Genomic DNA, 22,938 nt, shown 5'->3' with positions numbered 1-22,938 from the left:
TTATCCATTTCAATGCACTCATTATTTTAATCAAACAGCTGTTTATTGCGTATTTACCGTCCACCTAAGACTTTTCTAAATGCTGAAAGAAATAGCAAGGTGGGATGTAGCCTGTCTTGTCATCTCTCCCAAGCCCTCACTGAACCTGCACTCAACATATTGTATTTCTCCAGGCTGCACATGATTCTTCATACAGTCTGAATCCCATGCTGAACCATTTCACTTCTGATTTTCTCATCATCCTACACCTATGGGGTCCTTGGCTTTTTTTTATGCTCATCTCTGACCTGGAGACCTCCCAATCCCCTATTATACTTAAAAATAAATAAATAAAATGCATTGGACTGGATAAATATCAATATGTCATAAATGCCTGATGGCAGTTCCATAACTCTGGGCCCTAATGAGTGTGGCAGCTATTGTATCTGGGTGAGTTTTATGTCTATAAAATTTTGATTAGAGGTTATTTCCACTGTGAAAAGGAGATTTCTAGCATGGAGGCTCCTGCACCCAGCACTGTGAATTGTATCTGCCTGCACCCGGGCTGCTCTCTGGGTAGGAGACCAAAGGATCTGCTGAGGGGCCTGCTGCAGGGACTCTCACTGAAAGGGGTCATCTGAGGTCATCTGTCTGGCAAGTCAGCTTCCTATTCAATAGATCCCTAAGTTGGTGCCAAATGTGACCCCTGAGTCACATTCTACGTCTCAATGTTTAATTAGCCCCTGAAAGACGGCCTGGTGGGTACTGTACTGCTCTACTTCTGTAATTAGTCATGTATTTCCTGTTAACCTAAGTCACTCCACCACTCCACTAAAACTATTTCTTCCAAAGACACCAATGATTTTTTCTTTTGGTCCAAACCAAAGCTTTTTCCATTCTCTCCCTCTTTTTGTTCCCATTCTCTTGACATCTGAGTGTTGTAATATTTCTCAGTGTCTCATCTTCATGAAATTCTTGGTTGGGCCTGATGCTTCTTTTCTTTTTCTCCTATCATTTCTAATCAATCCTCTGTTTCCATGTCAGATTTCCTTTCTCTTTTATTTATTTGAGGGGGCAAGGGGAGGTTGGGGCCGAGGGAGAGGGAGAGAGGCTTAAGCAGACTTGGTGCTGAGTGTGCAGCCTGACATGGGGCCTGACCCCACAACCCTGAGATCTCGACCCAAGGGGATGTTTAACTGACTTTGCTACCCAGGCATCCCTTATGACCAAACTTCTTATATCTCCATTTCACTTTGCTCTCCTGTCTCCTACCAGGACCTATTTTCATTTAGCTTTGCTGCTCCTGGCCCAGGGTCAGAGTGTCCATTATGTGTCCCATTTCCCTCCCCAAATAGGCAGACTTCGCCACCTCCACGAGTGCACCTTCAATGTCAGTCATTGGGCTTCAGACCCAGAACTCATTTGTGACACTCTTCTCTGCTCCTATAATTTTATGTGGCCAATCATCACATCCACTGTCCCCTTTCAAATCCACTTCTACCGCCCTCCATCTTTACTCTCATTACCACCACTTAGTCCAGGTCATCACTCTATGATTCCAGTGCCTTTTAATATCATGTATATGCTACCACATTTATCATCCCTAACTCACTTATCATGCCACTTTTATGCTCAGTGACCTATGCTAATATGACAAAGAGAACCGTAATGCTTTATGTCCCTAGACAAATGCAAGCCCCCTTTCAAATGCAGTTATCAACACCCCTTGAAATAGCCCTTTTAAATTTTACAACCTGAAAACAACAAGGTCCATCCTTCTCTCTCATGCTCAGAATCAGCTCTCATTTTCTCTGTCCAGGTCACAAAGTCTTTCTTCCTCACCAACCAGAGACCTTATCATTTTACTGTGTGAAAGAAATAAGATGTGATGTTTGCCCAACTACTAGCTAGTGAGTATCTCCCTTTTTCCTTACACCAATGGAGTACAGGTATATGACAATTTTAAAATGTGTATTTATCTATTTATTAGCTAGTGAGTATCTCCCTTTTTCCTTACACCAATTGAGTACAGGTAAATAACACATTTTAAAATATGTATTTATCTATTTATTATTTTAAAAATATTTTATTTACTTATTCATGAAAGACACAGAGAGACACAGAGATAGAGGCAGAGACATAGGCAAAGGGAGAAGCAGGCTCTCCACAAGGGGCCCGATGTGGAACTCAATCCCAGGACACCGGGATCACGCCCTGAAGGCCAACGCTCAACCTCTGAGCCACCCAGGCATCCCTAAAATATCTAAATACCGATTGCATGGTGTTATTATTTTTTAAAAAAACCACGTGACACATCCTTTCCCCAAATTAAATACATACAGGGAGTTGTAGCCATCATTTTTATGCAAATGGGATGAAAAGTGGTCTTATAAAATGTATCATGGCATTAATCTTTATTTTTTGACAAGTTGTGAAAATTTTAGTTACCTCAAGAGTTATAAAATTCTAGAATAAGTACAAAATTAAACATAATTAGCATTCATTGAAAAGATACATAGTACCCAAAGCAGATAATATGTGGTATTCAACACGGTAGGCAAACATAGGTGCTGAAAAAGACAACTAATCAAAAAGGTGAAGTCCAGATTGCTGCTGTAGACATTTAATATGCCTAAATAAATAAACACATAAATAAGTAGAACCCACTTTACTAGGCAGAGGATCATTATCTATGCACGCTTCCTTCTTGTTGCAGGTTTTTCTCATCATAATTTTATGTCTACATTGTTCACATGTGCTGCCAATATATAATTATAATTATAATTTAAAAATAAAGGCAATTCTATGCTTCCTCCCTTTTCTGAGCAAGATAATCATATTTCTTTGGAATATAAATTGCCACCATTTTTAGAGTTAGAAATTCTTCAAAGAACAATTAAGTCTTTGCTGAAACATGAAATGGAAGATAGTTCTGGAGAAGATTACAGCGTTTCAATTCAGTGCTTCCAATGAGAATAAAAAAATTGGCTTAACTGTTGCCCAAAGTCAATACCTCAGATTCTAAGATGTCAGGCTGTATATTTGGAATGAGCTTATATATATTCAGCAATATAAGCAAGCTTTGTAAACTATAAAGTTATTCAAGTGAATCAAATGTTTATTTTCTCTACATAATCGAAAATAGGAAAAAAATCATATGGTTGTAATATTAAACATGATGCACTTTTAAGTAAAAGTTTAAAGCATTTCTTATGTTTTTCAGAAAGAATGAATGGAAAAACAAAACATTTTAGTTTTTAAAATAAGGGAATAAAACATTCTTGTGGTTTTAAACTACTATCTGGTTCAAAATCATTATTTTTAGGGTATAATTTGTAGTGTAGAATTTCACTTTCCCACTGGTGCTCAGCTATACACTTTGGAGGAGTGAGAGCTATGTGTCTGCTGTTCTGACGTGGTCGTGGATGCTATACTGTGAGCTGCACCATAGGAAAGCCCATAGAACCTTCTATTGGAAGATCAGCAAGGAGCAGCCTCCTGGTGATCGGAGGATCTTCCAAAAGCTATGAAGTTTCTGCTGAGTCACAGCAGGGACAAGTTGTGCCCTACAAGCTGCTGATACCTGTCATTCTCACCCGAAAGTGGTGGAAGAGGGAAAATTCACACACACACCTGAACGCAACACAGGTATGAGAGGAAAGCAATAAAATACCCCAGAGGTTAATCAGAGGTCAAAAATTCAGAGATATGTGAGTTTGTTTGTTTGTTTATGACATTTCACCAGCAAACTTTAGTGCCAGAAAAGAATAGAATAACATTTACAATGTTGTTTAGGGTAAAAATCTGACCCAAATATTTTATAACATCATTTGTAGCAGATGTGCACAAACTCAGAGATATGACATCTCAGAGTACTTCTCTTTTTTTTTTTTTTCCACCTCTAAGGAGGTATTGTTGACAATAAAAATTATAATATATCGGGGTCCCTGGGTGGCTCAGTGGTTGAGAGTCTGCCCTGGGCCCAGGGCGTGATCCTGGAGACCCGGGATCGAGTCCCATATCGGGCTCCCTGCATGGAGCCTGCTGCTCCCTCCGCCTGTGTCTCTGCCTCTCTCTGCCTCTCTCTGTGTTTCTCATGAATAAATAAATAAAATCCTTTTTTAAAATTGTAATATATTTAGAGTGTACAATGTGATGGTTTGATATATGTATACATTGTGAAATGATTACCACAATCAAGCTGCCTAACAATCCATTGAAATATGCAATATAAAATTATTAACTCTTGTCACTACGCCGTACGTTAGATCCTCAGACTTCTTGCTCTTGCAGTTGAAAGTCTGGACCCTTCAACCAATAGTTCCCCATTTCCCCCACTCCTGGCCCTTGAAAACCACCATTCTATTCTCTGTTTCTAGGAGTTTGATACATATATATATATATATATATATATATATATATATATATGTTTTAAGATTCCACATATAAGTGAGATCATACAGTATTTATCATTCTCTTCAGAGATAGGCGAGGTTAAAAGAGCAGACACCACCACTAGAGTTGGGGAGATGGGAAGGAATCTCATTTCTCCTCCTGCTGTGTGGCTAGAGCACAGACTCTCAACATTGAGCCCTCGTCATGAAGACAGGACCAAGCCTTCTGCCCCAGAAGATCAAGGCCTGCCCAGGGGACACCGCATCAGCTCAGGGCTGGACGCAAAGACACCCTGAGAAAGTGGCCCTCACGTACATGGTATCCAGAGTCCAGTACTCAGAAGTGAGGTCGGGGATTGTTCCCGACTGTGGACCCAGCAGTATCAGAATCCTGTAGGTTCCACTGCTCAGAAGGAAGGCTCTTTCCTCTTGAGCTCTGCTTGTACTTAGTAGTTATCACTAGAACACCTCATCATGTTTTCAGTCCTCAAAATCCCCAATGTGGATCCTTTCATTCTCCTACTACCTGAGACAGTGTTTGTTTGTTTTTTTGTTTGTTTGTTCTTGTTTGTTTTTGTTTTTTTATTAAAGCCTCAAGAAAATGTCAGGGGCTCTAGAAACATCAAGGCAGTAATATCTTCCATCCTGTGATGTTACATTTTTTCCTTAGGGATGATGTAGAGGACCTGCTACAGTGCCGAGCAGCACAGACACGGCTAGGGAACCCTCCTTTGTTGGGAGAGGGCTCCTAGGTCACTCTCTGTACTGGCTTCTGGAATCCCAAGGGTGAAGCACGGTGCCTACGCTCAGATCGGGTACAGGAGGTTCAGCCAAGGACTGAGGGCCGTAGCAGAAATGGACGAGCATCGGCAGGCAGTGGGTGCACAGGGCAACTCAAGGAACTGGCCTTGCTTCAATGACCTGGACGAGGTACTTCGTTCCCTCCCACTGGGGCTCTTGGAAGCTCAACTTCTTTAAGGGTTTCTAAGGTCCTTTGACCCCTGACTGCTGGAGAATCAAGCAGAATGACAGCCCATCCACTAGTGAGCAGCTTATAGAACACGGTTTCTAGAAGCTGCTTTCCTGAGTTCAAATCCAGACTCTGCCGCTTACCAGCTGTTGACCCTGGCCTAGTTCTTTAACCTATTTGTCTCCATTCTTTCACCTGTACAATGGAGATACCAACCTCACAGAGGAATCACGCAGACTGAGATTTTGTAAATGCATAGGGAATGGGTAACAGAGGAGGAACTGTGTGACAAATGACAGATTAAATACATCTACCATGGGCTTGGTGTTACAGCTGGTACTGGAATCCAAGGATAGAAAATATCTCATATTACCTTTCCCCTTTAATGCATAATGGTGATTAGTCAGTCGGTCATAGTTCTGGGAAGACTCTAAAAAGATAATTATTTTTTTCCTAGACTTCTCCTTTCATTTGGGTTAGAAATCATTTTCCCTACTTAACAGATGAAGCAATTGAGATTTGGAAAGTTTAAATTACTTACTAGAAGCAAAAAAGAAAAAAAAAAAAAGGGAACTTAGTGAGAAGAGATGAGATTAGAACTGAGAAAACAGTTCTTTCGAACCTGCTAAGAGACAGAACATTTTTGCAAGATGCCACTCACAGCCCCTCCTGAAAAGTAATCAGAGCCCCTGATAAGTCTGAGTAATTTTAGAACAGACTTTTGTGATATTTCAAGAGCCTTTCTGGGCATGCAGGGTTACCCGCTTGGCTGTCAGTTTTGGGACTTGCATACATCTTTAATCCATTTTTTGACTAGCCAAATAATCCTTAACTAGACATTTCCATATTGTATCCCTGCTCTTTTTTTCCCTATGAAACGTTTTTACCAGCAGGAGGCATCACTGAGTTGGTTTACTCAGCAACCTCTCTTTAAGCAACTTGTTTGAGATAAAACTGTGTGATGTGGGCTCATAACCATTCTATTTGAGAACTTGTCTTAAAATATGTACATATTTCCCAACATCATACAGCACTCCTTCTTATATTTCTAATTATTCTCACTCCTTGCTGCTTTTTATTAATCCTAAAATATCCTAGATCCACTGGAGTTGGAAGGACTACTACGATACAGCTAGGCTGACTTAATTGAAAACATATGCGTGTTCTCGGATGCAGCTATGGAGACTCAAAGAGAACTTTGCTCTCTGAATGTGTCCCGAATAAGCTATTACTTACCCTTTCTATGGGCTATAATTTGTAGAGCTTGTTTGTTGACAGGCATACATGATTTTTCTATTTGCAGAGAGTTTATTCATTTATTTTTTCACCTTACCATCCAGGATTCAGACACAAGTAATAGGAAGTGGGTTTTTTTCTTCCTTTTTTTTTTTTTTTTTTTTTTTTTTAAAGTAACCCAAGGTTGGAAAGGAGAAGCCCAGAGAAAACTTGAGACAGCCCGTGGTTCTCAAATCTTACCTTGCACCAGTCACCTGGAGGGTTTGTCTTGGCTCCACCTCTGGAGTTTGTGATTCTGTAAATCTAGACTGAGGTCTGAGAATCTGCTTTGCTCACAAATTTCCTGGTTGAGTAGATGGTGCCAATCAAAGAATAACACATGAGATAAACTACATAAATGGAAAATTGTTTTTTTTTTTTTTTATCATGACCTTCAGACCAGCCACACCTTTTCTTTCCTTCTCCAAACCCCAAAACTCTCCTCTCTACTCTCCTCCCCTCTTACTGAAGGTGTAGAGACCCCTTCTAGAGCAGGGATTGTGCTGAGAGAGTGCCTCTGACTTTGGGACAAATCCACAGAAATTTCCAAACTGATGGTTTGGTTGTGGGGGGCGGGGGTTATTTTTGTTTTGAGTTTGGAAAAACAAGCATTTTTACCATGCACATAAATTGGTCAGCAGGAAAGAGAGCCTAGGAGTGGCAGCAGATGGACCTACGCCCTTGCTGGGTTTCCTTTATGGTTTTTAGAGGTGAGGGTTGGTCCATGTGGAGGAAGGAAATGTCTCTGGGGACTGAGGATCCTGGAGTCTGATTGCTTTTCCTACTATCTGCTGAGATGTGGCCTTGCCAAGAGAGCCTGACCTCCTTAGACTGCAGGGCCAGACACCTTGCCTCCATCTTTCTAAGCACCCAGGTGAAAAACCATGAAGGGAAGGAAGAAAATATTATATATATATAATAATATATATAATATATATATATAACAAAAATATATAATAACTTTATGATTGAAAAAATAACTGTCTCATAAATAAAACTCCTAAAGTCACCAAAAAAAAAATTATGCATGGGACACTGATAATCCCAATCCAGGACGTTGGGAGATGATCCCATTGGAGGGGAGGATGCTGAGTAGATAAGGTTAAAGGGAGGTTGGGGGAGGGATGCAGGGAAGGTTCCCTGTGAGAATCAGGTTCTCACCCTGAGAAGCCACTTCTGAATCTACACCAACTGGTGCTTTTCTGAGGGTTGGAGTGTTTCTGTTTAAACTGGAGAAAAGGATTGGTTGAAGGTTTTTCTAAGGCTCTCAGGAGGTGCTCTTCACTATTTGACTGCAGCCCATTTCTCCAGGGGAAGGGGTGAGGAGATGGAGAGATCCATGCATGGCCTCAAATTCTCACTGGTGTTCCCCAACATCCAGGCTCCCCTCCCCCTACTTCCCAACAGGCCATGTTCCATAGACAAGGGGAGAGGAAATTGAATGCAGTTTGGCTATAATGTTCTTTCCTTCTCCCCACGTTTTAATTCCTCTAGATGAGAAAGATAAAAAACTATCCTCCCAAAGTTTCTCCTGGTTAGAGTTTATTTGGGAAACAAGTTTAATTTTACAAATACACCCGTCCTCTTTCTCAACCCCAACCCCCACAACATCTATTAGCATCTTAGGGGTTGATGTTATCAGTGTTCCCAGCCTCAGCAGGTGCCATAAGCATCACAATGGGGAGCTTATACAAACCGTGAGGCCCAGACTCCACCCTGGACCTACATCATTAGAATCAGGAGACTGTGGCCTCTCCGAATTTGCTGAAGTCTGCAAGTGATTCCAATGGGCCCTCTAAGGGTAGAAAACATCACTGTTTTGATCAAAAGGCCAGCTACATCTCTGTGTGCCCTGAACTCTTTTGATCTGTGCAGTGAGGAAATGCCTACCCCAGGGCTGGTTTGGGAGCAGGGAAGCAGCTTGAGGAGCTGAGTGCAGAGGAAAAGACAAGACTGGGGAGTGGGGAAGCTCTTGAGAAAAGGAGCCGCCATCACAGATCAAGGAACTTCTGCAAGAAACATCCAGCATCCCAAGTCACCCCTGGCCTCCATCCTGACCTTGTGAGTAGCATAGCAACTGAAAACCTCAGCTTTCCCAAGTGGGCTGAATTTCCACTCCAGCTCTGAGTCTGCAGGTTGGGGGTGGGGTGGGGTGGGGACTGAAGGTAAGTGCTTGAAACTCACCTCCAACTGTTCCTTAGTACAGGGCATGGTTCACGTGATTCTAGGGCCGCCCTAATGATGGCTTCTTTATAATTGGGGGACTCAAAGGCATCGGCACCTGGAGAGGATGCCCACCAGAGAAGACGGGTTATTTCACGCAAAACAAGAGTTTTGTTTTTTACTAAGAGAGTTGTGGTTTGAATTTCTGCTGGAGGGGAACAGAATGCATTGATGGTAAAGTTAATCACTTGTGCCCTTTACATGGTGAATAGAACACAAATTTGAAATATCTGGTTAAAGTCTCTGTTTATTCGTGAACTTAGGAAAATTAAACCCACATAGTGACCCATGCGGTGAATAAACCCTTCAACTGTAGGCATAAAAGAAGCAACTTCTTTTCTAAAGCCTTTTTCCTGCTTAGCTGCTTTCTAACTAATCGACCCAAAGAGTCCCCCAAAATTTCTAGAAGACAGGCTCCTAGAGTGAGCACGTAGTTTTTAAGTATTTTTCTTAACTTGTACAAACTCTTCATTCATACTTGGCCTTGTATTTTCAACTGATTAGATTGGACATAATTTTCTGTTGATCTCTTGTATTCACACGTTGAGTAGGAGAGCCTTTTCCTCCAGTTCTTAAATATTAAGTGTTTTTCTTGCTCACAAAGAACAGGTGGATCACCAAGGCCAGAATTATTTTCAAAGTAACATCCCTGTGCTTAGTCATGATCCCACTTGATCCCTTTATATTAATATTAATTAATTAATTAATCAAGTGCTCAGAACCTTCTTTAATTGCCTGTTCATTCTTCACACCTGTTTTCAAGATGGGTGAAGGGGGTTTAAAAAGTCTGAACTCCAAGCTACAAGTAAGTCATGGAGATGTAATGCACAACATGGGGACTACAGTTAACATGGAACAGAATTTTCAATATCCCTTTGATGTTAAGATGAAACTTCAATATTCCAAATAATGCTTGGTTCATAGTAAGTTCTTAGTAAATATCTTTGAATGAATGCATGAATAGATGGCTGAGTGAATGAAGGAAGGAATACACATATCCTAGGTTTTAAGTGAGGAAAATGACTTACAGGTAGGAAAGTACAGGAGTTTGGGAGAAAGAATAAAAACAGAAAGTTTAATAGCAATCAAAGCCAACATAGTACCACAAGTGTGCTATTCTAATCGGCTTTCTGATGGGAATTATAGCTAATTTTTGTCAGCCGCCAAGGAGGCAACTTGATTCTATTGATTATCAGTAGTCCTGCAAGCAATAAAATATATCAAGTGTCCTGTGGAAAGCAACTTTATTCATTTAAATTACTAACGACTCTGAGAGGAGACAAAATTCAAATCATAAGAAATTATTTTTTTTTAAGATTTTATTTATTTATTCATGAAAGACACAGAGGAGAGAGAGAGGCAGAGACACAGGCAGAGGGAGAAGCAGGCTCCATGCAGGGAGCCCGATATGGGACTCAATCCCAGGTCTCCAGGATCAGGCCCTGGGCTGAATTCAGGCAGGCGCCGAACTGCTGAGCCACCCACGGATTCCCAAGAAATTATTTTTTAATGTAAAAATATATATAGTATCTAGAAAATACTCCTAGCTCAATTATTAATTTCTTGTGGATACTGCTATAATTCTTGCATATTTGGAACAGGGCCTGCCAGACACAGGATGAAATGTACACACAGCAAGAATGGGGAAACCTTGCTAGTTGAGTGAATGTGTTATTCAGCTTAGTAGTGGGGAGATAGATAAAGCTGGAAATATAGACTAGGGCCAAAGGATAAAGGTCTTAGGAGAGGATGATGGGTAAAGGATTTGAATTTATTAAGTCAAAAGTAGAGTTCCCACTCCAAACAGTTGTGAATGAGAAAATGGGGTTGATGGGATGCCTGGGTGGCCTAACGGTTGGGCGCCTGCCTTTGGCTCAGGTTGTGATCCAGGGATCTGGGATCGAGTCCTGCATCTGGCTCTCTGTGAGGAGCCTGCTTCTCCTTCTGCCTATGTCTCTGTCTCTCTCTCTCTGTTTCTCATGAATAAATAAATCTTTAAAAAAATGGAGTTGATTATGTGTAGGGGAGAAATGGTCACAGAAGTAAAATTGCCTATTTCTTCATCAATGGGACATGCTTGTCTTTTTTTTTTTTTTTTTTTAGAAAAATAAACCATAATTACAAGTTATTATTTTGGTCTATTCTTGGTGGTGTCACACTGTTAAGTTTGTAAGAACTTTTGTCCATGACATGGCCGTTTCAGCACTAAAGAACTTCTGATATTTTATAAAATGATATGTTAAGCAGATAATGATGCTATGAAGTAAATGAACAAAATGTCTTGGCATTGATTTATAATAACAGTATCAGTTTCTCATAACATTAACAACTTTACAAATTTCTGATTGGCAAGCAACAACCAGGGATACTGCTAGAAATCAGGAAATAAACACTAGGGCCTCTAAAGTTACCAAATAGATTTAATAAAATTGATGCATAGGTAAGCAGCTTGGGTAATCACCAGTATTTGCATTTACTTTTCTTGTGAACAACAACAAAAATACCTTTTTAAAAAACCCTAAAATCTCTGTAGATGATAACCATCAAGTTAGCAAATTAGTAAATCACATAGTTGAGAATTGCTGATGTTCCTGGGGTCGGTGGGGGATAGTGGTAGGAGGAGAAGCTTGTATAGGTCCAGGTAATGTAGCACTCAACAGGAAGATGGAAAATAGATGAGCAGACCAAAAAAAAAAAAAAAAGGTGGTAATCTGTGGCATTTAACATAGGGAAAAATAGTGTGGGACACATCATTTAACGTATATAATATTCATGGATTCATGATAAGATGACAAATTTTATCAGTATTCTCTGCTTAAGGAGACTTAGAAGAATAAACTCTTTTAGAAAACTTTCCATAAGATTTCTTTAAAATTTATTTTAAAAACTGCTTTTAGAGGGATAGGTTTCAGTTATCTGGAAAAATCTTTCTTTGGTAAAGCTATTATATTTTCCAAACCCCACTGTGTATCACATTTAAAAGCATATATTAATATATACAGCCTCTTTCTTTAGGATATTTGAGACTTTTTAAAAAATAACTATGTGGGAAAAGATTACCATCTATTTAAGGCCTAAAATATATCCTACCACAAGATGGACTGATTGACATAAAATGTTATATTTATTAATCTCAGCAAGCCTGTTGGATAAGGATTATTATCCCAATTGTTAAGATGATAAAAATGATACTTAGAAAGTCATTCAATCTGTCAAATGTGAAGCAGTCAGAACTTCATTCAGATGTATTTTCTTTTCATTGCATTATGATTACATTAATAAAAAGTGTGTTAAGAGCTAAAATAGGAAAGTAGCTTTAAAAAATAGGTTTATCAAAGAGATATCCTATAATTGATGGGGAGGGAGAAAGATTGTGAAGGAGGGGAGGGTTCTCATTTTATTTATTCCTCTCATTTTGGAGGAAGGTAGGGTGGGTCAAATTCAGAGTTGGTTAGATAAATAGAGATAAATTCCAATTAGTCCTGTTTTTAAATAAATCTGGTGAAATGAAGATGGAGGATACTGACAGAAGTAAGTTAAGAAAGAAATAATAAATAGAAGCATCTGAGTTTGTAGTTGATTCAAAGAGTACTAAAGGAAGCCCCAGAGTCGGGGGAGCAACATGATCAAGACGTCAGTCTTTAAAAATAATTGACAGTGGTGTGCAAAATAACTTGTAATGGGAAAAAGCCAGAAAATCTACCACTCTATCTATCACTGTGCCATAGGCTTTAGGAAATGCACAGGGTTTTAAATCAGAAATCAGTATGGAAGTTAGAGAACTAAGTACATATGAAAAAGAAAAGAGAATTTCCTTCAGAATTCTGGGTGTAGAATAGACCATATTCTCCTTAAATAGTCTAAAACTAGGCTAAGAGAATGTCGGTACAATGATGATTCTGTGTTCTTAAAATCCTGTTTTGAGTATTCCTTCATAAACTGTCATTCAGGGAAGATAAAATATAAAGGAAAGCTTTGGAATCATTCTTTTTCATGATAAAAAAAATAATGGTAAAAGTAAAAATGTCAAAATAGGAAAAAAAATAACTAGGGTGTTGAACAATGATGGAGTTGAGTGCATTACAAAAAGGAGGCAGGATCAACAAAGACAAATTTTCATAAAGCAACTGAAAAAACTGAAAAACCGGAAAACCATCAAAAGAGAATGGTTAGAAGTTTTGCATGTTACAAAGAAATAAACACTTGAACTCCATTTTTATAAAAGTTTGCTCTGCTTTATAAAGTAGTATCCGTAATTAGAGATGAGATTCGGCTTGTGAAGTTCAAGTAAAAAATACAGGAAATAAAGTTAAGTTTGAATTGCATGAGATACGTGTATACTAAGTGTACTAAGTGTAGCACTGTTGTTTATCTGAAATTCAAATTTAACTGAGTATCCTGTATTTTATCTGACAACTCTAAATCAGATTCACTGCGGCTTTACCTCACTTAGTGGTTTTCACACTGGAAATGAAAAGTTGCAGTTAGAGGGCAATCAAAAAAGTTCAGACACAGGAAGAAGGAGAAAAACAAAGAGTTCCTATGAGGAGGTATAATTAGAGCTTGCATTCAGGATTGGATTGGACCATAGGTTTCATCGATTTGATGTAAAGAACGTAGGTAGAATGGCCCAGAATTCCAATGAGAAAATTAGGCTTGTCCTTACTCTTAAAGATGGTGAGTCAGTCTCTAAGACAGAGAGCTTTATGTAAAGATTGAATTGGTTCATTCTTCTATGTTGAAGCAACATCTGCCTCTAATTATTGAGCCAAATCCCAATAGCTCAGGACAAATTTGAGGATCTTAAGTATAGATCTTCTCCTACTTGAAAGGGCTGGGCATTATCCCTGCATTAAGATGTTTTCTCAACAAAACAAACAGAGGGTGAGCCATTTACTTTTGCAAAATTCAAGAAATAGAAGACAGCAGAACACGACATGTACCTCTTTCCAACCCCTAGTCCCCATAAAAATAAATGTGTAGATGAACAAGGCTCAAATAGATTTTCTTTTTGGCACCAAAAAGTCTTTTTAAATTCGATGAATCATACTGTGGGAATAATGCCCTTCTACATGGAATTTTAAGTATTTTATTTTTGTTTCCCTTTACAAATATATAATTAGGGCAATGTTAGGAGAGTAAACATGATGTCGATACTTTGCTGCTAGCCAAAGTGAACATCAGCTAAGAGCTATTGAATGCTACAGCTCAGTAACTGCAGTCTCTGGCCGTGAAAATGCCTGATCTAATGAGAAAGGTGACCTGCTAAGGGAGCCCAAGCACCACAGAGGATGTGGAAGCTCAGTGCTGAGTCAAATGTAGGTAATATGAAATTACAGTAACTAATTAACTTAATTGTTTGCTCTGAAATTGGAAGGGAAAATGCCTGGTGCTTGGGAAGGAAGGCAGGGAAATCACCATATTTTCTTATGAGGAGGTATAGTGAACTAACGGCTATATCTGACTCTGTGACGTTTCCTTGTATTTGTTCATTTACATGAAATTGTAAAATGAGTACTATTATCATCCTCATTTTACAGATGAAAAAACTGAGGCACAAGGGAATTTTTGCAGGTTTTTCCAAAAACCTCTTGGCTAGTAAGTAGCAGAAGTGAAATAAAAATAAATCCAGTCTTGGAGCTCACACCTGCCATATTGCCACTTCACTCATACTGAGGAAAACGCTTTCAATTGCTGGAAAGAGAATGAGGGTATCTATGAAAAGCATGCAGTATTATAGTTTCATAAAAAATGACCTCACATTAATGGTTTGGGGTTTTACAACATGTTTTGTTCTGTTTGCTTAACTTCTAGAAACAGCAATGAAAATCTTAAACATTTATTGAGCAAAATTCATTAAAATATATTATCTATCATAGACCTATTCCTTTTTGTAGGTACTTTCTTCTGTCTACTGCATTCAGTGGCTGTTGACTAAGTTCATGTGCCCAATCATGAATACCTGCCAATAAGGTGGCCAACTTTTGAGACAAGCTCAACAGACCTACAAAAATACTTTTGTGATATTTTCATTGGTGTAGACAATCCATGCACAGTATTACATCTCTTGCCTACCAGATTCTTTGATAAGCTCTTGAGAATATTCCATTGTATCTATAAAATTCATTCTCACTTTTGAGTGGTGCATGGATTGTCCATTTTTTTGTATATTAAACTGCAATAAATTACATCCACTCTTAAAGATAAGTTGCTCTGAATTTCCTGATTCACCCTGAGGCAAAACTTAACAGTGAATATTGAAATAGTAATAATAAGCACAAGGCTGAGAAGTTACTCTTCTACCAGAAAGCACAGCAACTTAGATTGAATGACACTTCTACAGCACTTGTTATTAACTTACAGAGAAGTAATAGCTGAATTTATATGTCAGAATAGAGGAAAGAGGGAAAATGGTTAATAAAAGGAATGTCTGAGAGCCTAAATTTGCCTATGTTTACTAGAATATTTATCCAAATGAAGAAATAATGGGACTGAATCCCAAGGATCTGGTATGGTCAGACTCTTAGCTATCTCAGGCACAGACAAGAGCTAAAATGTATTCCAAAGAGGAAAACTAAACCCAGGAGTTTAGTATTTATTGATTCTCATATAAAAGAAAAACAAAATGAAAATTTTTGATGATGATGGCATTGCTGGCAAACCAACACTAAAGCTGTTTCCTGTTTCACTGATATCATGGTGATTGTTAGGAGAGAATTAAAGCAACTAGGGAATATCCAGGCAGGAGGCTGTGTGTGTGTGTGTGTGTGTGTGTGTGTGTCTGGCTGTGTGTCTGTGGGAATGAACTCTGATTTACACAACTTGTGCTAATCAAAATTTAGTATGTACCATGCCTTCATCAGCACTCCTATAGAGTTTAGATTTCTAGACTTTATATTAACTTTTTATCTTAAACTATGCTGAGTGTTTACAACCTGACTGAATGTGTTTGTGTAGGAGTGTTTTAATGAACAAGGATAATCATAACTCATATGCTTATTTTGTAAAGTGTTCAATGTTTGTTTAGTAACAGTTTATAGGGATGTATAATCCCCACCATTATTTTATTTTACAAATGTAACCGTGCAGCATTTTTTGCTTGTATAGCAGTAGTTCCTCATATGTATACCCATAATGGACTCGACTATTATTCACAGATGGTGTTCCATGCCAATCTATAATGGGAACTGTTAATGTAGAAGTAAATATAACAATCCTTGGCCTTAAGGAACTTGCACCCTGTTGTAAAGGAAGACATTCAAGTAAGTGTTTATAATAAAGTGAAATGAGCTGCAGTGGAGTTGTATGTAAGACACACTGGAGAGCACTGGGGATGGAAAGTCTAGATCCAGGCAGGGAAAATAGGAAGTCCTTTGTTGGAGCTAGCACTTGGATCAAATAGAGAATACAGGGATCTTTTACCATATGCAGACATTTGGAAAATTATAGCTGTCATACTGGAATATAGCTGAAGTCTTCACTAGGGGAAGTGACCTAGTACAAGGCTAGAGAGGCTGGCAGGAAATGACCAAATTATCATGTTACTTAATAATCTAAATGGTGTGGATTTTACCTTAAGGCCTTAGAAAAATTTGAGGTATGGTAATCACAGAGCAAGGTTTAGTTAAATCACTCCTTCAGCAGCATGGAAGATGCAAGAATTGATTTAGAACACTATAGTGAGGATTTTAGGAAGTTGATGTGGATAAATTGAATAACTATTTAGATGTGGAGGATAAGGGAAAATGAGAATTCCAACTTGAGTTTCACATTTCTTGTATCAAATGAAAGTGCTAGAGCGGTAGGCTAAAGTGTTGACAGTGTCCCTAAACTGCAAGCAGAAGAAAATAAAAATTCATTTCTAGAAAAAGCACTGTCAGCTCAGATAATCAAGATTCTCACAAGTTAAACAATTCTGAATCAAACACCAAACAAAAGCATGCTACGGTGACTGAGAAGTCAGTAAGAACAATAAGTAAAATTTATAGATTCTAATGATACTAGAATTATTAGATCCAGACTACTAAGTATATGAAATATTTAAAGGATACAATTTTCTTTTAAATACTGAATGAGCCCAAAATAAAATTACTGAATTAAAAACTCAATAGATGACAAAGACCCCGAACAGACACAATTATGTTGAAAATTAGCCAGACACAGAGAATAAGAGGGCCAGTGGGATATGGACAGCACCATCAAATGGGGGCAGACATACAGGGTTTCAAAGTTTGGCCAAGAGGCATCCTCATGTGGGAATGGCTTGACATACAAAGTCAGAAACTGATCAAGGAGAAGGGTGTGTCCACATAGATAGAGAAGTCGCCTGGTATTTGGTATCAGTCTAAGAGAGGTGTGGAAAAACACAGTGGTGCTGATGGGAAATTGGGGATTAATTATACTGAAGACCATAGCAGCCAGGGTCTTTCACTTAGAGAAAGGAAGTACAACACTGGAAGAGTGGAAAAATAGAAGGAACCCTACGATACTGGAGTATTGGTGTTAATTCACGGTCTTCCATATATAAAAAGAGAGAACTAAACATTGATGTAAATATGTGTATCTACTTAGCTACCACATACATATTCCCTCCCTCTGTCCACTCAGAAGACCTGGGAGCAGAAACACAATGATAATAATGAGCACATCTAGCATCCAGATCATGGCTTCTAAGAAATTATTCTCAGGGTGCCTGGGTGGCTCAGTCAGTTAAGCATCTGCCTTCAGCTCAGGTCATGATCCCAGAGTCTTGGCATCAACCCCCACACTGGACTCCCTACTCAGCAGAGTCTGCTTCTCCTTCTCCTCTTCCCCTTCCCTCTGACCCACTACTCCTATGCTCACTCCTTATCAAATGAATAAATAAAAAATATTTTGAAAATAAAAATTTTCCACTAAAAGGAACAAAGACTTTCTGAAGAAAAGACTGATAGGAAAAGAATCTAGTCTGGAGCAGGTAAAGTACAAATTGATCTAAAAACTTCTGTTTGTGACAAAAAGCAGAGAACTACTCAAAAAATGATGGGACTATGATCAAAGGACACAGGCACCAACTTGAAAGGGCTCCCACTGGCCAAATCTGGGACAACTTAAGCATCAATATAAAGAAAATGCTTTTTTAACCCATTAGATACAATAAGACACAATCCATATAGAAATAAGTAAATGGAAGGTTCTATTAGATGACATTTATGTTTCAAAGACCCTCCACAAATGGTTTTTTTTAATCATAAAGGGCAAAAGTTATTACAAGGGAAAGTCTGTCTACACTGGAGAAGACTGGTAGACAACACCTGAATCACATGATCCAAATCCTGGGGTGAAGTGAAACCATGCATCACCAAACCAGCAAACCTCTTGAGCAATATTCCTGCCAAAAACATATAAATTGAGCCAAATCATGAAAAATCATGAGGCAAACTCAAATTGAAGTAAGTTCTACAAAATGAATGGATGCTGATCTTTACAATGTCAAAGTCCTGAAAATCAAGGAAAGGCTGAGGAAGTCTTCCAGACTGAAGGAGACCAAGGATAAATGAAACTAAATACTACGTGTAACTCAGAACTAGATCCTTTGCCTCTAAAAGGTGTTACTGGAACAAGTGGTGAAGCTCAAAGGGGACCTGGGGGGGGGGGAAGGAAATCATAAAATAATCTTGATTTCCTGGTTTTGATGGTGGTATTATAGTTATGTAGGAGAATGCCCTTGTTTGTGGAAAGCAGATCTAGAGTGGTTGCGGATGATGGGAATCAGGTTGTTGACTTACTTTCAAATGACTGCGGGGGGGGGGGGGGCGGTGACAAAGTTCATTTTTCTGCATTTACAAGCTTTTCTGTAAGCTTGAAATTGTTTTAAAATAAATAAAACCTTATTTAGATTTCTTATTTTTTTACTATGGAGATCTCATGGTATTTATCATGCTAATTTGTGTTTTGCATTTCCAAGACACAAATATAATACACAGTATTTCCTACAGATTTTTTTTTAAACAGGGTATATTCTGGAAAACAGAAGTAATTTTTTTTAAGATTTTATTTATTCATGAGAGATACAGAGAGAGAGAGAGAGGCAGAGGGAGAAGCAAGCTCTATGGAGGGAGCCTGACGTGGGACTTGATCCCGGGACTCCAGGATCACACCCTGGGACAAAGGCAGGCGCCCAACTACTGAGCCACTCAGCTATCCCCTCACAGAAGTATCCCCTTAATACAGAAGTATTTAAAAAGAATCTCTTCGTCAAAAATTATACAGAAACATAATAAATATACTAAATGCTAAGTGAATTTAGTGACTAATTGTTGTTATGTAAACAGCGGTAAATGTGATCAGGACTGATGGTCATTTAATCAGAACAATTACCAAAATTATTAATAATTATACCTATATTAAATATTTAACTTCAAACAGAAATTTCTATTCTCCAGTGTTTCTATATAGGCTACTTCTTTCTTTTTTTTAAATAGGTCTCCTAATAGGATCTCTTATAATCTTTAAAAATGAGTTATATTTGTGTGAGTGTGTATGTAACAATCCTTTTAGGGTGTAATACAGATTATCATCAGGTTGCTCTAACTTTGTTTTTTTGTTTTTTGGTCAATATTTTGCAGTTGTTTCATCAGAATGAAATAAGTTGAAAGATTCCTTACTAGGGATCTTTACAAATTATTAAAGCAAGTTTTCATAGAACACATTTGGGTTTTTTTTTTTTTTTCCCGGTTTGTCACATTTTATAGGATTACATAAAATTTCATTAAATTGTGGCATTAAAATAGGAAGTCAAGATGGCATTAAATGTTAAGGAACAAACATCACAGAGTCTTGGCAAGCAATTCTGCTGGTGGAAGCAACAGTCATGCCAGGTTAGCAGCGAGCAGGCTGCCAGTCCTGGACTCAGGAAGCCTACTTTATTGGAGAAAGTAGGGAATATTTGTTAATCCAGCCAAAATGGTCATCAGAGGTTTTTCTCTAGGGTAGAACCCTGGATTGTTTTGTTCTTTCAGTTTATTTCAAGTTTTTTGTTTGTTTGTTTTTGTTTTTGTTTTATAAGGATACCACACTGACTATATAATTGAAAACCTCTCTGAAAACATAATGAGTAATCTTATTGAAGGAATGCATAAACCTTCCTTACACTTGGTTCATTTCCTTTGGTCAGTGGCAATCTGAAAAGTCAGAAGTCCAGCCATAGACTGGATCACAGCACAGCCTGTCTAATTTGTTCATCAATGGAAAAACAAACTAATTTTCTTAATTCTGAATTTTTAGCAATATTAAAATTGAATCAGTGCAAGCACATGGCATGCTTTGGTTTACTTGCCAGTTACAGATCGCATAGCAATAGAGGTAATTTCCAAAGTCGCCCTTCAGAGAAACAAAAACATGAAAGCTTAAATATTTTTGGTATCTCGAACGCAAAATAAACTCAGTAAAGTTAAGAAGCATCACATTTCTTCAATAGTATGTTCTTCATTTGCCATTCTTTAATGTATAAAATAACAATCATTTATTGCTTAATAGTAAAACTGTAAGCAACACATTAGTAACTATACTTCCACATAAAGCCGGTAAATTGTATTCAGAAGCATTACTAATTCCCCCTACCTTTTTAGCATAATTTATACTTAATATTTTGATAAATGTTTTGAAGCTATAGGATAGAAAGCATTTATAAGGCCAAAGACAGCTAGATGTTCCACTATTTTCTTTCAAACCTGAATAGGACTTATTTTTACTTTATTATATTGATGTTTCATTTCTAACCTCCATTCATTTACATCAGCAGAAAAGATAAAAAATAATCTGCCTTCACAAGTTTAATATGATGCCTTTGTCGACTTAGACAAAAACATACTTTAAATGCAGTGGTGAGTGTGAAAGTATCGATCCCTACTGTGGAGTTCCTGCTAAACCTGAATTCACTAATGAATGGCCTTTCCACCAAGTTCATTTGAAACCTGTCACTGTGTGTGTGCTAATTTGTGGATACTAATGGAAACCCTCTATAAGTTAGAGTCTAGACATTTGGTTTTGGTTGAAACCCTCTATAAGTTAGAGTCTAGACATTTGGTTTTGGTTTGTGTAAACACTTTATTTTTGTCCGGTCAGAGTTTTTCTTGTGGATTATAGAGAGATAGCAAAGCATTTCCAAATGGACCACCCCATTGCTCAACTGCCAAAATCATAAAATGCTTTTCATGGATTCAAAAGCAAAGAGTTTTCAAACAGTTGCGTTAAAAGTTTGACTGAAAGTAATTTTAGTAGAAGTTTATTTTTTTTAAGACCACTGAATTCAAGCTGTTTTCTGTACTTGAGCAAAGCTATGACTCCCAGTTCACAAAAGAATGAGCTCATTTACAAACTGAAGTTGCGATCGGTCCCGTCAGACATAAGGGAAAGAATGAATTTTGTGTTCCTTTAAATGGGCTACATTCAGCCAGAGACATAATATCTGCATAGACAGTTTGGGAGGCTCTAATTAGTCTTTTTTCTATCTAAAAAGACAAATATACTTCCAAACCCTGATGGAATTTCTTCATTTTAAATTTACTAAAATTGTACAACTAGAGATTTATTTAGTTAAATAGTACCTTCTATCTAAATGTGCATGTTCCTGTTAAGGCTGAGACCTTCACATCTATCCCTCACCTACACTCCCATCTGTTAATAAGATCAACTATTTCTAAGGCCAGCTTCTTCTCTTGTGCATTGAACCCTATTGAACCCAACCTGGGTCAAAGAAATTTCTCTAGCAATCACATCCTTTTATCCTGCATTATAAATAATTTTCCTCTGTGTTAGTTCATTTCCATTATCCTGCAAACCTATTTTTTCCATTAAGAAAAACTTTTTTTAACCATGCTCCCTCTCTAGCTATAATTGCCCCATTCTACTCCCTCTTGCAGCAAAAATAAGTTAATTCGAATCAGTGAGCACATTTTTTTTTTTTTTAATTTTCCTTTCATGCTCACCTGAAACTACTCCAGACAGGCACACCAAAACCTCTTTCATCATAGTCATGTGGAACCTGCCATTGCTAGCGTAGTGGTACTTTTCAGTCCTTGTCTGATATGACCCATCAGCAGCATGTGATCTACTTGGTCACCTATAGATCCCGGAAACAATTCCATCAGAGGCATCTAGAACACTAGCCCTTTAGCCACTCCTTTTTCATCTACTTGCTACTCCTCTCACCAGCCACTTTTTATTAAAGTACAAATAAAGATCAGTCCTTGGATTTTGTCTCTTTTTCTTCCAGCTCTCACTCAGCAATCATGTCCAGTCTCACAATTTTAAAATCTGTGTTGAGGATCCTCCTAATTTTATATCCCTAGCTCTGATGACTCCCTAATTCCAGACCTGTCTACTCAATGTCTTACCTGGGATAACTACGACCTCTCAAATTCAGCAGGCCTAAAACTGAATTCCTGATGCTGACCCAAAACTTTGTTCTGCTTTCATTTGTTGCCCTTTCAATTTATAGTAACTTTTACCTTTTAAATTCTTTAGTAAAAAAAAAAAAAATCTCTGCATCATACATGCCTCTTTCTCTCGGCACTGTCATCCATCAGTTACCAAGTCTCTTTCACAGAATCCAGCTGCTTCCTACTCGGGCCTACCAATGACATTACCTGGATATTTTTTTTTTTTTTTGGTTTCTTTTTTTTTTTTTTTTTTAAGAGAGAGAGAAGGAGGGCAAAGAGATCCTAAGCAGGCCCCATGCCCAGTGCAGAGCCCAACACAAGGCTCAATCCCATGACCCTGAGATCATGACCTGAGCTGAAATCAAGGCAGACATTTAACTGACTTACCAATAACTTGAGCTGAAATCAAGCGTTCAGTCCTTATAGTCTATTTCCAATAGAGCAGTTGGAGTGAATTTCTTAAAATCACAAGTCCTTTCAAGTCACATCTCCATTCAGAGACCTCCAAGGCTCCCGATACTAACCAGAATAAAAGCCAACCTTTCTTGTAGTAGCTGACAAGACTCTAGATATTCCCCATCTGCCTCAATACCACACTTGATGATTTGATATTATCTCTCGTAATCTAATTATACTTGCCCCCCTTACTCTTCTCCAACCTTGAAGGGCATCTTCC

The 22,938-nt window shown here is 38.2% G+C and overlaps 1 protein-coding gene and 1 long non-coding RNA gene across 8 annotated transcripts in view; one reads left to right on the top strand and one right to left on the bottom strand.

Moving 5' to 3' along the window:
• The window catches only part of CNTNAP2 (contactin associated protein 2), a 1,978,697-nt gene that overhangs the window by 966,172 nt on the left and 989,587 nt on the right, over positions 1-22,938 (bottom strand). The window lies entirely within an intron of this gene.
• Positions 8,328-22,938, top strand: part of LOC144285050 (uncharacterized) — a 67,514-nt gene continuing 52,903 nt past the window's right edge. For both annotated transcript variants that reach the window (XR_013353453.1, XR_013353452.1), the window contains exons 1-2: positions 8,328-8,679; positions 15,999-16,103. This is a non-coding gene — a long non-coding RNA (uncharacterized LOC144285050). The remainder of the gene's footprint in view (positions 8,680-15,998; positions 16,104-22,938) is intronic.

Source organism: Canis aureus, chromosome 15 (assembly GCF_053574225.1).
Source record: "Canis aureus isolate CA01 chromosome 15, VMU_Caureus_v.1.0, whole genome shotgun sequence".
NCBI lineage: Eukaryota > Metazoa > Chordata > Mammalia > Carnivora > Canidae > Canis > Canis aureus.
The sequence above is the reverse complement of the archived record's forward strand: the minus strand, read 5'-3'. Positions and strand labels throughout refer to the sequence as shown.